General features: G+C 41.2%; 2 protein-coding genes across 11 annotated transcripts in view; one reads left to right on the top strand and one right to left on the bottom strand.

Moving 5' to 3' along the window:
- The window catches only part of LOC120372175, a 398,338-nt gene that overhangs the window by 16,290 nt on the left and 365,243 nt on the right, over positions 1-16,805 (top strand). For 2 of the 7 annotated variants that reach the window (XR_005584765.1, XR_005584763.1), the window contains exon 1: positions 1,513-1,564. The exons of 2 other annotated variants lie outside the window; for them this stretch is intronic. The gene's annotated coding sequence lies outside the window, so the exon portion shown is untranslated. Of the gene's footprint in view, positions 1-1,487; positions 1,565-1,700; positions 1,784-16,805 lie in introns of those variants that run through there. 3 more of the 7 variants (XR_005584766.1, XM_039489038.1, XR_005584762.1) reach the window with 3 other exon arrangements.
- LOC120372174 (SPHK1 interactor, AKAP domain containing) overlaps positions 1-16,805 on the bottom strand; it is a 109,093-nt gene that overhangs the window by 91,042 nt on the left and 1,246 nt on the right. The gene's annotated exons all lie outside the window — the stretch shown is intronic.

Here is a 16,805-nt window from a genome sequence, read left to right as displayed (position 1 = left end):
TCAAAAATATAAAAATCTAATAAGTGATTTCTGAAAGCTGAGGTGTTTATTGCATATTTTGCTTCAGTCTTCACTAAAAGGGTTAATGGTGACCAAATACTCAACACAATAAACATGAACAACAAGGGGGAAGAAAAAAAAGCCAAAGTAGGGGGAAAAACTGGTTAAAGAATATTTAGAGAAGTGAGATATATGCAAGTCACTAGGGCCTAATGAAATTCACCCTATGGCACTTAAGGAAGTAGCTGAAGCAATCTAAGAACCATTAGCAATTGTCTTTGAGAACCTCATGGAGGACAAGTGATGTTCCAGAGGAATGGAGAAGGGCAAACATAGTAATTGCCTTTAAAAAGAGGAACAAAAAGGTCCTAGGGTATTCTAGACCAACCAGTCTAACTTTGATACCTGAAAAGATACTGAACAAATTATTGAACAATCTATTTTTATGCACCTGGAGAATAACAGAATGATAAGGAATAGCCCCCATGGATTTGTCAAGAACAAATCATGCCAAACCAACCTACTTTCCTTTTTGATAGGGTTACTGGCCTACTAGATGGGAACTGGGGGAAGGAGTAGATGTAATATATCTTGATTTTAGTAAGGCTTTTGATATAGTACCATATTCTCATAAGCAAGCTAGGGAAATGTGATCTAGATAAAATTACTATAAAGTGGGTGAACAACTGGTTGAAAGACTGTACTCAAAGAGTCATCAGTGGCTTGCTGTCAACCTGGGAGGGTGTATCTAGTGGGGTCCCCTGGGGTCAATCCCAGGTCAGGTACTAGTCAATATTTTCATTAATCATTTGGATGGAGTAAATGGTTTGCTTATAAAATTTGCATATGACACCAAGCTGAGAGGAGTTGCAAGTGCTTTGAAGGACAGGCTTAGACTTCAAAATGATCTTAACCAATTGGAGAATTGGTCTGAATTCAACAAGATGACTTCAATAAAGACAAGTGCAAAGTATTTCACTAAGGAAGGGGAAAAACAAATGCGCAACCACAAAATGAGGAGTAATTGGCTGGGGCTAGTACTGCTGAAAATGATCTGGAGGTTATAGTGGATCATAAATTGAATATGAGTCAACAATGTGATGAAGCTCTGAAAAAGACTAATATCATTCTCAGGTGTATTAACAAGTGTGTCATATGTAATACATGGGAGGTAATTGTCCTGCTCTACTTGGCAATGGTAAGGCTTCAGCTGGAGTACTGTGTCCAATTCTGGCTGCCACACTTTAGGAGAGATGTTGACAAATTGGAGAGAGTCTAGAGGAAAGCAACAAAAATGACAAAAGGTTTAGAAAACCTGACTGTGAGGGGTGTTCACCCCACATCACCCCTGAAAGGGTTAAGGTGGCTCAGAAGGGGCTAATTAACCTGGCAGGCTGCACCTGGGGGTAGATTTAGGCTTCACTGACAACTCTAATTGAAGATGGAGCTCATCTGGGCTGGAGTAGGTGGGAGCTTGTATAAAGCCAGGAAGTGAGAGACAAAGGGGCTTGTAGCATAGAAACCTTCAGTTGCTCTCTAGAGACCCATGGAGAAGATCTAGAGGGTGAGTAGAAAACCTGGGATCCTGGCTCAGAAGGAATAGTTCCTCTACTAGCCACTGACATAGTAGAGGAGCATAGTTTTCAATGGGGGGGACTGTCAGAATATCTGTTAAACTAATCCAGTGACTTATACCCTAGAAGGGGAAAACTATAGTGACTTGACTAGAAGGCCAAGTACAAAGAAGGAGCATCCTAGCAAAGAGGAAGAATTGCAACTCTAGGTATGTGAGAGGGGGCCACAGAATGAATAGGAGATAGAAGGGAGTGTCAGACAGGGTGGAATTATTGCCCAGATGCAGCCACAAGGAGATGCCCCGGGGTAACTAGAGAACTCCATTACCTTGACCTAAGAGAAAATGTGGTGTGTGGTTTTTGTTTGGTTTTTTGTTTGGTTTGTGTTTTTGTTTTTTGGCATGTTTCTTCTTGAGGACAGAAGACTGAGGGGTGGACCTGTTAAGTCTTCAAATATCTTAAGTGCTGTTATAAAGAAGACAACTGTTTTCTATGTCTACTAAAAATAGGATAAAAAGTAATGGCCTAGATACTAGGAAGACCTTTCTAACAATAAGGGTTGTTGCCCTTGGGAATAGGTTTCCAAGGGAGGCCATGGAATTTGCATCACTGGAGGTTTTTAGAAAATGGGTTGGACAAACAATTGTTAGGGATGGTCCAAGTTTACTTGGTCCTGCCACAGCATAAGGGTCTAAACCTGATCTCTTCTAGAAGTCCTACATTTCTATGACTTTTATCACCTCAGTTTCCTGTCTCAAGTAAAAAGTGGTATTTCCAATAGCACAATCCTCCCTAACACAACTCCCTTTATTTTTTTACTTTATTTGCCAGCAGTTATTCAGAGGGAAGGCTGCCAGCTACTAAATTGCCAACCTGCATTTGCAGCATCTAAGTGGTCCTCAGAGATCTCCTGTGCCTGGGTGTAGACAACTAGAGATTTTAGCCCCTCCCAAAAATTAGTTATTGCCTTTAATAAATAAAGGAAACTACCTCACAGGGTCCTAGAGGTGGGCTCCAGCCAAGCCTGAACATCTACACCACAATTAAACAGCCCATTAGCCCAAATCAGCTGGCCCAAGCCAGCCATGGGCTTCTAATTGCAGTATAGACATACCCAGAGAGACCCAAGTTCCTTTCAGGCCTCCTGTGAATACATAATGTCTTAGTTTTTCAGCATCCTTTAGTAGTAGTTCTAATTTTATTTTCTTTGTGTGACTAGACCCTGCACAGGTACACAAGAGAAGGATTTAAGCCACTTTATACCCCTGGACCATGGGCTGACCCCTAGTCTTGTCCTTTTTAGTCTCCTAAGGACAGAGACTGTTCTGTGCTAGTGTTTTGGGGTACACTTTCCACTCCAAAGGAATTGGATGGACATGCAAATGTGTATGCTACACACCTGAAGAGGTGCAGCAGGTGGTGCATTCCCAGTGCACACCTGGGAGCTCTGAGAAGCAATATTTCCTGTTGCTTCCAGTAGGAGGGTGTGGCTCCACAATGTAGTCTCACAACAGAGACCACTGGCTTTGTGCCAATGGCTTATTTACAACTTTAGAATACTCATACTTAAATTACTGGGTTTCATTATAAAAGTGTAATGTACAAGAAGAAAATAGTAGCCCATGGAGGCTACTGAGAGAAGAATAAATGAGCTGTTGCCATCATTAACATTAAGCCAAAATGTATCATCAAGAGCAATCATTCACCCTTTACCATCCTATTGCTACTGCTACATTCAATATCTATAATGGCCCCATGTATGTATTTTCTTTTTTTAATGAACCCAAACACTATGGTATCTTGTGCTCAGAGCTTCATTTAAGCTTCATCTCTCTGGCAAAATTGCTAACTATCTAAAAGACGTATGTATTGAAGTATACAAAGAGGGGTAATTAAATGCCTTTTTAAAGACTTTAAGCTTTGCAAAAAATCCCAATAAACAGTATTTAAGAATTAATTGTCATTTGTAAAATACTTTTAGCATCCCTGGGATAGTTAAAAACAGATGCATGGAATTTTCAAGTTCCTGTAGCTGGCTGTTCAATGGAAGGAACATAGTTTAGGGGTAGATAGTCACAGCTGTTCTTCCATCCAGGGAAGTAAGGCCCTACCTCACTTCATCAATCTTTTTTTGAACCACAACCTAAGAAACAGACTATTCCTACTCTTTCTAATGCTGCTGGTATCTGCTGAATTTTGTACCCTTCTTTTAAAATTTAACTTTGCATGTAAAAGGGGTCAATAAGTCCTTGTACAGTGATAGCTTTAGACTTGATGCCATTGAAATTACTATTCTAACACTCAATTGGTTTTGATAAGTCTTGATGTGTGTACTTCAATCAGAGCACAGATGGTTAGTCAAACATTCAATCTATAAATACCTTGAACAAACTCATGATTTGATTTTTTTTAATGGATGTGGGACCCATGCATAATGCAACAGGACAATATCTAGGTCTGAACCTGTATAGAGCTAAAGGCCTTTGAAAGCTATGCAGCTACCTCCACTCTTATTAACTTCACTTGGAATTGAGGGTTCTGACTACCTCACCTCAATCTGGTCTGGAGGCTGATATGAACTATAAAGTAAATGAGTAAAATGTATTGCTAGTTTTTTTTTTTGCACTCTTAAAAAAGCAAAGTTCCCTAAGCACCTGCTTTATTTTCAGATCTTACATGCCATCACTCTGTTGGGGTACACATCTTCTTGTTTTGTAGAGAATTTGCATTTCAGAATGAAAGCTGCAGAAATGTCAAGGCTTCTGCTAGATGTCACACAGACAGCAAACTGAGCTACAGTAATTTTAACTTTCTATAGTCACTGGGACCTAAATGCAATTATTCTATTCATCTCAGTCCCACCAATAGGGCATTGGCTATTAAAGTTCTTCAAATGCAATTCTAGTCAAAATCAGGATGCCTTTATTTTCAGCATTAATGATGTTTTAATTTAAAAAATACTGGAGGACATCCTACTTAACTGCAAGTTGCACTGAAACAATTTTCATGCTGTATCTTTAGAAATCTTATCCTTATTTTAGGAATCAGCAAATAAGATATGTTTACATACATAGGGCCTGATTCTGATATAAATCAGAAGCGGCTGTTGGGGGGGGGGGAAATGGGGGTTATACCAGTGTAAAACTGGCTGAAGTGAGACCAGATTCAAGAAGTACTTGAGCAATCGCTACCTGGCAGTGACTTTGTTTTAAGCTTTCCTGTCTAACAGTGGGCTGTCACTGAGAGATGGGAGAGTTAAAAATAGGGGATCATGGTACCAGGGATGGACTATGCAGACTTTATTATAAATCTAAGACCTGATCCTGCAAACACTTAGCTACATGTTAAACTATTCATGTGAGTAAAATTAAATTAAAATCAGTGGGGCTACCCACACACTTAAAGTTAAGCACGTGCATAAATGTTTGCAGGATCAGGGCCTAAATCCTCCACTTCATATACTAAAACCTCACACAATGGAATTGATACAAAATGAGGAAAGCAAATATGGAAAATGTACAACTGAAAATCATGTAATGATGAGCAAAGATTGCTTACAGAAATCCTAAATGAAACTCTACTAATACTGCTACTAGAGCTATGAAAAGGCAGATGAAGGAGCAATGCCTGGTAACAATTTGTTGACCTGTCCTTCCCCATTATCCCAGACATCTTAGACACATTTAGGGGCATAAGATTTGTTCAGTGTTTGGCATGGCAGAGCGTATGGTAAATGGCGCACATTGCATCCACTTTTTTGTTTTTGAAGTTGTCTATTCTGAGGTGTTAACTTAACCATAATGCATCTAGCTAATTCCCCTTCTCTTGCCTTTGTAGACTGTAGGCTCTTCAGAGTGCTTCCTTCTTTGCACAGTGCCTAGCACAATCTTCTCTGATCTCAGCTGGAGCCTGTAGTTGCTGCTGTAAGATTGTTAATAGTAAATGACACATCTGGGCCTGCTCCTGGAGTTGCTGAACATCCCAAATCCCTCCTGCCTTGACTTCAATGAGTCTGGAGTCAGCAAAATTCCTATTGTATTATGGATGCATAAGGACTTCAGGATCTGGCCCAACCATGTCCCCTTCTCTCCCCCCCCCCCCCCCGCCCCCAGCAATGTGTGGTCTAGGCTTATACCTTACAATTATTTATTCTTGGAGTTCCAAGATCTTATCAGCAAGATTCCACTCTGCTTCTTCTGACATAGATTGGTGCACACCCTCTGAAATTAGCTACAACTGCCCATTCTGCTAAAACAAGTTCAGATGACCAGTTGCTTAGAATTCTATCAGGCTTTAATTCTGCTGGATTTTAAGCAAGCGTTTTTCCCCTCCTTTCCAGAAATCGGTACTATCAATGCAAAATTAAGTGTGAAAACATCTCACCAGCTTATCGAGACTTCATTCATAACCTTGAGTAGCATTCAGTTCCCTATATCAGGTCACTATATGGATTGGTTTTTGCAATTCACTTAAATCTGCACAAAACAATTGGTTGAACTTACTATCTAGTTACAAGACCTGATGCTGATCTCCTGCATAGCAAATCTGTACCTGATTAACATTAAAAATTGAAGTTGACACAGTTCCTGTTTTGATCAATTCTCTCTGGTGCAATCTGCTGCACTCACAGCATCAATGTAATTAATCAGAGGGACAGAAGGCTGTTCTAGAACAGTGGTTTTCAAACTTCTTTTCTGGTGACCCAGTTGAAGAAAACTGTTGATGCCCATGACCCAAAGGAGCTCAGGGCTCAGGGCTGGGGCAGAGTGTTGGGGTCAGGGCTGCAGGGTGGGGCTGGGAATGAGGGGTTCATGGTTTGGGGGGCTCTGGGCTGGGGCAGGGGGGTGGGGTGCAGGAGGAGGTCAGGGATCTGGGCTGGGAGGCAGGCTTTGGGGTGGGGCCAGGGATGGGGGAGTTTAGGGTGCAGAAAGGGGCTCCAGGTTTGGTAGGGGGCTGGGGCAGGGGATTGGGGTGCAGGCTTATCTCAGGTGGCTCCCAGTCAGCAGCATGGGTGGGTGGGGTGTGCGCTAAGGTAGACTTCCTGCCTGTCCCGGCAGCACAGACCACGCTTCACCCTGGAAGTGGCCAACACAGGTCTGGCTACTATGCAGAAGTACACAAGTGGCTCTGCATGTCTCTCAGCTGCAGGCACCACCCCCCAGCTCCCATCAGCTGGGAACCAGCCAATGGGAGTGCAGCGCAAGTGCTTGGCAGAGGCAGTATGTGGAGCCCCCCCACCTGGGAGTCAGATCTGCTGCTGGCTGCTTCTAGGGTGCAGTGTCAGAACAGGTAGGGACTAGCCTGCCTTAACTGCGCAGCACTGCTGCCAGGACTTTTTACAGCCTGGTTGGCAGTGCTGACCAGAGCTGCTGTGACACAGTGCTTTACATTCCATTACCCAGTACTGGGTCACGACCCATAGCACTTTCTAGAACAGTGGTTTTCAAACCATCTGCTAAATTTATTCTTTGCTATACCCAGTTCTGGATCTTGGTCCCTTTATTAAAAGACAGAAAATAAGTTTGACTCCTATTAAGATATCAGAAATAGTGCCTGAACTGTTTATGGTTTTAACACACAATTTCCATAGCTTTCAAATTTTAAAAGCTGATTTACGCGGTACGCTTATAGCGAAGTCGTCTTTGTCACAGAATGACAGTAACATTTGTAGAGAGGTTCAACTTTAATTCTACTCCAGTCACTATATCCAATTACACTGGAATTAACTTTAGGGCATGTATAAGGTAAAATATCCTATACGCTAATATTTTCACATCAATTATGTTATCAGTAACTTATCCCAGTTTCTATACACCAGGCTTGATCCCTTTCTCTTACAGTGGCATAATGTCAGCAGTAACTTTAGTGAAGTAAATGGAATCTCTCAGATATAAAACTAGTGAGAGATCCAAATCCTTAACAGCAGATGCCATTTGAGGGGGGAAGAGAAGTCAAGTTACTAATGGTAAATAAAACCACCTATTCTGATCAGGTACAACCTTAAAAGTTGATCACATCATCCAACGCACACTGATTACACTGTATCTAATGTGGTTACAAATCGAAGGCTGTAGGGAATAGAAGACTATCTGTAAGACTGTTTCAGTGTTGCACATAATTAGCAATAGCCACTAATCTTGATTCCCAGGAAAGCCAAATTCCATGGGTGCAATTCCCACTGGAGATGTAACAGCACATTTGGCCCTAAGGAAGGACAACCTGACTCTCAAGTAGTGGACAAATGCCTTTCATAGTATTTGTGATTATGAATTGACATAAGCTGATACGATTTCTGATCTAAGTGAATGATCAAGTAAAATGGTCTAAACTGAGTGTGTGCATCTAATTTGTATTCAGAAGTTCCACATGCTCTAGGGCAGGGATAGGCAACCTATGGCATGCATGCTGAAGGCAGCATGCATGCTGAAGGCGGCATGCGAGCTGGTGGGGTTTTTTCCAGTGGTGCGCACACTGCCCCAGGTCCTAGCCACCAGTCTGGGGGGCTCTGCATTTTAAATGAAGCTTCTTAAACATTTAAACAATAGTTCAGTTATATATTATAGACTTACATTTTAAGAAGGTCTCTTTATGTATTACTGGCATGCAAAACCTTAAATTAGAGTGAATAAGTGAAGACTTAGCACACCACTTCTGAAAGGTTGCCGACCCCTGCTCTAAGGAGACAGTTTCTATGACCACACGCAGATCTACTTCTAAACTATACTAAGCTATTAGTTAAATTGTATAGGAACGATCAGTTTGCTAAAGACTATTCTATCATCACTTGCTCACAGAAAATCTTATTTTAAAAATTTACATGAGGCTGGTGCTTTTAGTTCCTCTGTAGGAATAAAGATCTATTTCCCTTCTGATATCCCGGAGAAACACAAATTCAATCACTTCCATTGTTGACAATATGAAGTAACTATTCATTGATTAAAAACTGTACTTTCTATAGCAAACAAGACTCTAAAAATCACTCCTGAAACTCTTACTCACCCTGTTTAGGGCAGCTCAGTACTATTCATCCCTTTGGTAGCATACTGTCACTAGCCATGTGATCATTTTTGCTTCCTTTACACCAGACCACACTTATCCAGAGCAATACTGGCTTTCCTTCTCTAATGCTTTGCTTGTATTGGGGTTCCCCTTCTTCCATGGACTAATCCTCTACAGCCTTGCTGTTTGTTTCATACCAGAGCAAAGTTGGTATGAAAACACCAGCAGCCTGATTTGATGGTGATTTACACTAATTTTGCACAGCTCTACAAGACACTAGAGGGCAGGAGGCAGTAGGGAACTGAGCCAACAAACCATTGGTAAAAGCAATCCTCCATTTCACTCCTAAAACACTAAAATTCATTGTTCCTAACCATACAGGTCACTAAACCCAACATTATGTAGATCACCGAGATCTTGAATTTATTATTGAGGATGCTGAATTTTCCCCATAATCTTTAAAGGCCCAGCAGTAGTAGAAACAACTTCCTTCTTTATGTCACAGAAACAAGTGCGCATGGAGCTCTACTTCCTGGAACTCAGCTGAAAGTGAACTTTCTGGGCAGTGTGCACAGCATGAATTGGGACAATACAAGGTGAAAGGGAGCTAAAGATCCTTGCTTTCTCTCCTAATGCCAGAGCACAAGCTTGTTCTGATAACTGTAGTTATTCCAGCCACTAGGCTGCAGTATGTTTCATGGAGCAGCCGTGAAACTGTGCTTTGTGCTTGGTTGGTGGATATTTGCCCCTTTTTGTCTCCCTGCATACCTGAGCCTGGCAATTCCGGCTGATTGCTGGGCAAAGGATCTGCTCTCATACCTTAAAGGAATGACTCAGCTACTCAGTGAGTTACAAGAACGCTATTCTACTCTAACGCGTCCATGCTACCCACTGATCTGGCGGGTGGGGATTGATTTATTGCATCTCATCTAGACAGGATAAATTGATCACCACTAAGCTCTCCATTGACTCCAGAACTCCTCCAGGGTGAGAGGCAGAAGTGGAGTCGATGGGGGAGCCACGGCCATCAATCCTGCCCTGAGGAAGGGAAGTAAGTTGAGATTGTGTATCTTACATTGACCCCCACCCCCCATACAGCCCAGTGTAGACCAGCCCATAAGGAAGTAGAATATTATATACATATAGAGAGATGAATGTCAACTAGAATTCTTAGGTAGTAAGAGGTTATGGGGAAATCAGGTGGGAATTTTGGCTGCATGAGAATTGCAGGGATCAGAACCTAGAGCCCAATTCTTCCTTACTTCTGTGGTACTTGCACAAGTAGTCCCATTGCACTCTTGCATTGCCAAGTCATAACAAGAACTCGTGACTATGATTCACTCAGGGGTGAGCTGGAGCCGGTTCGCACCGGTTCGCGCGAACCCGTTGTTAAATTTAGAAGCGGTTTTAGAACCGCTTGTTAACTAGCTTCCCTGCGAGGGAAGCTTTGATGGGCTCTGCCGGTGACGACTGTAATTCCTCCTCCCGGCCGCCGGGGGGCGCTGCGCTGCGAGAGCCATGTGAGCTGCCTCCTGGCCCTGTTGCTGCTCCTTCTCTTTGGACCTCTGGCCCTGGGACTCCTGCTGCTGCCTGGTGAGTCCCTGGCAGCGTCCTGCTGCTCCCAGCCGCTCCCCCCATGTGAGTATCTGCGCCCCTCCCCCGCCTTCCCTGCCCCCAGCCAGCCGCAGCCCGCCCATCTGCATCACCTGTCCACAGCCAGCCCGTGTCACTCCCTGCCTCCAGCTAGCCCTGCCCCACGCCCCTATCTGCAGCCAGCCCCACATCCACTGGTGCCCTGCAGTTCCCAGGGCAGTAACCCTGCACACCTGCTTCAATGAGGGGGGGGAGGGGGCAGGGAGCAGCTGGGACCCACACATGTGCACATCCTAGAGTGACCAGACAGCAAGTGTGAAAAATCGGGACAGGGGTGAGGGGTAATAGGAGCCTATATAAGAAAAAGACCCAAAAATTGAGACTGTCCCTGATCACCACCCACACATGTGAAACAGAGCTCATTTCTAGTTCAGCCCCATCTTTTTAAAAAAGAACTTTAGGTAGGGTTAAAATACATATGTATTTTCCTGGACATGTCAGGCTTTTCAGTTCTTAATCACCTCCTGGGAAAATATGGATGTATGGTAATCCTATTGGTACAAAAAATACATGCTGTCGCACATCCCTTAAATCAGAACTTTTTATAGGGAACCCGTTGTTAAGATTTTGGCAGCTCATCACTGGATTCACTGCCTACCTGTGAAATGTCCTGTTAATATACCAACTAGTGAGCATCAACCTGAGACATCTTAACAACCTTTTAGAGTTTCTAGGCAGTATTTTGGAGCCCATGGGAACAGGCATCCCAGCCTGGGTTGACTGACTTGGGTTAGTGGAACTGGTGCTAGTAGTACTCTAACATTACCTATGTAGCCTATGCTTTGAAGTTGCATAATTCTGTGAAGCCTGCAGGGGAGAGACTGGTGGTTCAGAGCCCAAGCTCCAGCCTAAGTCACAACTTCAAAGTTGTGTAAACTGCTCTTGTTTGGCTAGCTGGGGCTCATGCTCTAAGTCTATACACTGGCCTGGGAGGCTCACTCCAGCAGGCTCAGAAATACTATGTAGATGTGACCTTGATGATTAACAGAATTTTTTTTTTTAACTTTTAACCAGATGAAATGGGGTGGGGGGTGAGGGAGAAATGCCTCAGTTAGGAAGGTCCTCCTTGGGCCAGATCCCAATATCCTTATTCACAATCAGTATTACCTTACTCCATGAATAACCCTCACTCCCTGACCCCCAACTTCAGTGGGACTCTACCTGTGGACTAACCTGCTACTCAGTGAGAGAGAGTATTGGAATCTGGCCTCTTTGTAATTTTTTTTTCTAAAGTTTCTTTTAAATAGTCAAACTCATGTAGATTATAATTAGTCCCTATGTTAAAAAAATACTGTATTTTAAGCACCCCATCCTAAGATGCTAATAAGTCATGTCTTCTAAGAGCAAAAACCAGCCATTTTATTCAGTTTACAAATATAAATATCTTTAGACTACATAATATGACTTTACTTAAAATCCATCTCCATTACTTTAAACCAAAACAAACTGACAGAATGCAAACCCATGTCTTAGTATTGTTTAACATGTAACACACACTGGATGGCTTGATTAATCTCTGCTACCATAGCAGTACGTCTCTTAAAATGCTAATCAATTTTACATCAAGTAGATTGAAACTCCACTCAAACTGCTGGCATAGTTCAAACATTGTACACCTCTACCCTGATATAACGCTGTCCTCGGGAGCCAAAGAATCTTACTGCATTATAGGTGAAACAGACTTATATTGAACTTGCTTTGATCTGCCTGAGTACGCAGCCCGAGCGCTGCTTTACCACATCTGAATTTGTGTTTATATCAGGTTGCATTATATTAGGGTAGAGGTGTACTTCATTTTGAAAACAAATGAACATTGCATTGAATTTCACTTGATTTATGGTGTGTGTGTGCAAAAGCTCATAATTACCAGAGTATATAATGTGAAGTAAAGATGTGACCTTTTAATCTAACTCTGTAACACTTGCATTGTTTCTTAGATTATCAGGAACTACAACTTTTTATGGGCTGGGGGATGGCTGTGTTACATTTCAGAGTTCTTTGCAAAGACTGCAAGCTTTCTATCCATATGTTACTAGCAGAGCAGTCTTTTCCTTTAATAAACATTAGAACAATTTATTCTGAAGAGGTAAACATCGATAGTACAACAAACTTTCTTAAATCAGCACTAAGAGGCTGGCACACCTACAAGACAATAGTAGCATAAAACTGTGTGGGTGTATGTACAAGCTGACTTCTAGGCATGTTAAAATATTTCCCCAGTAATCTGATGCCTTTCCACTAGGAATTGAAATAGTATAGACCATGTGAAATTGAAAGAGATTCAGACCTATCCTGAATACACTGCAGAACTATTTCTTTTCTACTAGAAAATTTTCCTCTGATCTTCTGTACAACTACTCTATACACAACCTATGAAGATTGTTTCACCAGCAGTGTAAAAGTAAAGCAGCTGGCTTACAACATTTTAAAGTCATAATTATGACTTTAAATGTTCAAAAAGTGCATCTTCAAAGCATAGGCACATTCTAGGCCTGCTCAGTGCTTCAGCCCCTTTGACTTCAATGGGAGGAACATGAATGGGGTGAAAGTCATGCTTCTGTTGAGGGCCAGCACAGTTACACTTGCATTTTCCAGACTTAAGTGGCGCACACAGGCCCTGTGCTGACTCCCTGCATGGAAAATTTCACTGATGAAGCAGCTAAAGGATTGAGCCCACAGGCGAACTAATCCCCACAACACCCTTGTGACATAGATACATATTATAACCTAAGTGCTTCTGTTCTCCCTGGATATGCAGTCATTCAGGTACACACAGTATAAATCCTCTGTCCTTCTGATTAAGAAGCTTTACTTGCAGTACAAAGTGTGCTCAGTTCAATTATCTCCACTGTCCTGCAAGTTTAGAAAAAAAACTAGTAGAAAATAACTCTAAACAAAAACTGTTGGAATAGTCTCCTCCTAGCCAGTGTAAATTCATGAGTGGGCTTAGGCACACCTAAGCTCTACTTAACCCCTATTTTGAAGACTTGTGGGTCAGCTTAAGAGTCCACAGGTCTTGTGCTGTCTCTCTGCACAGTAGTGAATTTCACCAGCTGGGAATTTGCCTGCTTATGGACTACAGCAGCTGGTTCTAAATGACTTTACCACAATGTGTGGTGGTGGCTTTTTTTTAAAGTACATTTCTTAACTCCATTTTAAAACCCCATTTCTTAAACTTTATCAAACACTTGAAAGGATTAATCTTTATTATTTTTCAGTCATTAGATAGAGACATGGGGATGAAAATTAGGAGCTCTTTAAGAAGAATTTTAGATGGCCAAAAAGGCACAATTCCACAATCAAGCAAGAAGACAAATGTGGCTAAAAGCCTATCCAGGTTCAGTGGTGAAATGAAGGCAGCAAGTGGGGGAAGGAAGCAACATATAACAAATGGGGTGGGGTAGGAGGGAATGAAACCAATGACAAGCAATTTAAATTGATAAGAGAATCTAAAGACATGGGGTGGGGGGGAAGATGCAGGGCTAAGGACAATAAGGAATTTCAGTATGTTCAGAACAAAATATTCTATCACTGTATAGGCCCATTAGTAGATGGAGATGGTAAAACTAGTAATGATGCAGAAAAGACAGTGTTCAACATATTTCTGTTTTGTATTTGGAAAGAAACAAGATGAAAGACTTGCATCACATTAGGATGATGAAGTACCTTCCAGTCCAGTAATAACCAAGGATGGTGTTAATACTTATCCCTAGTAGATAGTTTTTAAATCAGCAGCCCTGGATAATGCACATCCAAGAGCTCAAACAGCTGGTGTAGGAGATCGCTGGCATACTGATGTTCATTTTTATTAAATCTTGGAATACTGGGGAAATTCTAAAAGACTGTTTGTGCCAGTATTCATATAGGTCAGGTGAGATGACCCAGATAACCAGAGTTATTAGCTTTATCTCAACATTGGGTAAAACAATGGAATAGCTGTTAGGAGTATAATTTAAATCTCATATCCTCTCATTCTCTGTTTGTCAACATTTTATGATTATGATTTTGACTTTTTGGTTAACTGCACTGATGTAATATAGTTAAACTTTTGTAAGGTCTTTGACTTAGTACTAAACAAGTTAAAAACTTTGGAACTATACAGTATCAAAGCGCACATTAAATGGCTTAAGTGACTGACTTTTCAAGTAGTTATTAATGTGGAATCCTCTTCGAATGGGGGTGTTCCTAGTAGGGCTCCAAAGGATCAGTACTAAAGCCAATACTAATCATCACTTATATCAATTACCATACTTGATAGTAAATATAAAATTTGTGGATGACACAAGCTTGGCAAAATAATGACAAGGCAGCCATACAAAGCAATTTGGATCACTTGGTAAGATGGGGCCCATTCAAACAATGAGTTTTAATGCAACCAAATGCAAGGTCATACATCTAGGAACAAGGGGTGCTTGCAATGCCTACAGAATGGGGAACTACATCCTGGAAAGCAGTGATAGTAGACAAGTAAATGAACATGAGCTCTCTGATGCTGTAGCTAAAAGGTCTAATAATGCAATCCTTGTACATATAAACAAGGCAGTAGTGAACTGAAGCAGAGTGGTGAAAATCCACTCTGCATATGGGACTGGTGATATTGATATTGCAATGCTGCATACAAGTCCAGTGTCAATTTTAAAAAGGTTGTTTGGAAAAACTGGAGAGGGTGTAGAAAAGAGCCACAACTGATTTCAGGGCTAGAGGAAAACATCTCTAGAGCAAGAGTCTTAAAGCTCAATCTGCTTCATCAACAAGATGTCAAGAGGTGACTTGTTTATGGTGTATATGAATACCTTCATGGGCAGAATATATTGGGTACTAAAGGGCTCCTTAATCTAGATGAGAAAGCTTCCAACCACTGGTTGTTATGCCTGAAGCCAGGCAAATTCAAATTGGAAATTAAGCACAAGGTTGTGTGTTTTTTGTTTTGTTTTTAAATAGTGAAGGTGACTAACCTTTAGAACAACCTACCAAGGGAAGTAAGTGGTAGATTCTACATCTTAGTCTTCAGCTCAAGACTGGATTCCTTTCTGGAAGACCTGCTTTAGTTAAACAAATTAACAGACTCAATACAGGGGTAATTGGTGAGATTTAATGGCCTCTGATACTCAAGAGGTCAGAGTAGCTGATCTAACTGTCCCTTCTGGCCATTAGAATGAATCCCTTGCAATTTAAGACAGATTTTGGTTAGGAGGGTAGACTATAAAGTTTTCTCAAACATTGACTGAGATGTTTACACAGTGTTTTTTTTAAACACTTGTGTATTTTAGGATCTGATCATGCAACTGCATCCTCATGGAGGAGAGGAAGGACTATCTTCAGGGCCAAGTCAGGCTTAAAAAAAATGCAGCTGGGATGTTACTCATAAGGTTGGGGGAGGGGAGACTGAATAATTTGCCAGGAAATCCTATGTTGCCAAGCAAAGCAGCACTCTTCTTTTGGGGTTTATTATAAGAAACACATAAGCAAGTTTTCTTCAGGCTTCCCTACTAAAATAAAGGCAAAAGCCATCATCTTGCAACTACTATTCTCATGCATCTGACAAAGTGGGTATTCACCCATGAAAGCTCATGCTCCAAAATGTCTGTTAGTCTATAAGGTGTCACAGACCACTTGGTGAATAGCAGCAAAGAGTTTCTATTAAAGTCACTGGCAGCTAAGATAACTGACATGTGGAAGGTGCTGAGTTATCACCATGTATTTCCCCTCTTTTAACTGTAGGCACTCAACATCAGCATTAATTCTAGTTCTCCTTAGAGCTCCTTACTAGAGGCAAAAAAAAACACACCCCACTGTATCCATTGCTAAAACATGAGGACTTTATCTCTAGTAGTATGTACCTTACAAATACTTTGTTTAAATGGTGTATGTTGTAGTAAAGAAGCAAAAGTAAACTGCAGTTTGAAGATTACTCTGAGATGCCTGTTGTAACAACCCTTAGTTTTTTTCCTTTTGTGCATCAATTTTCTCACTGTAAATGAGAATTTCCTTTTTATCAGCTGTTCAAAAATGCCTTATCTACATAGAACTGAGACAGCCAAGAAGTGTTGTACTTGCATTTTGTTCTATTACTAAAAAATGAGCGTGGCTGACACACACACACACCCCACTTCTCACTCGACAGTATGTGTAAGAGCCTCTAGAATAGCATCTCATTTTTTATCATTTTCCTGAGAAACCCCTAACCTTATTCTGATTGTCTTGTTTGTTTTTTTCTGTTCAGTGTTTAAGCCCCAAAAAACATTAGAAATAAAGCATTTAACTTAATCCAAAACCAATAAATGGACAGCTTTTTAAAAAGCCCCTTTATCTTTCTGATCTCTAGATTTCATTTGTGTATATACACAAATGTATTCAGATAACCAGAAATTTAAAAGTACCTTGTCAGATACTAAGTACAGTGTTAAAATACAATAATATTTTTTGCATACAGTGATTTCTACCCATATTTTGCTCTTCCTAAATTATGCATCATCTGGTTTCTCTTTAAAACCCTAGGCACCATTGTTTTACTTCAACAGTTTTACAAAATGATTTGTTCAAAAAAGGCATGGTAGAAGTATCCTTTCTGACTGACGT

This window comes from Mauremys reevesii, linkage group 9, assembly GCF_016161935.1.
Source record: "Mauremys reevesii isolate NIE-2019 linkage group 9, ASM1616193v1, whole genome shotgun sequence".
Classification (NCBI taxonomy): Eukaryota; Metazoa; Chordata; order Testudines; family Geoemydidae; genus Mauremys; species Mauremys reevesii.
This window is presented reverse-complemented; position numbering and strand designations above follow the sequence as displayed.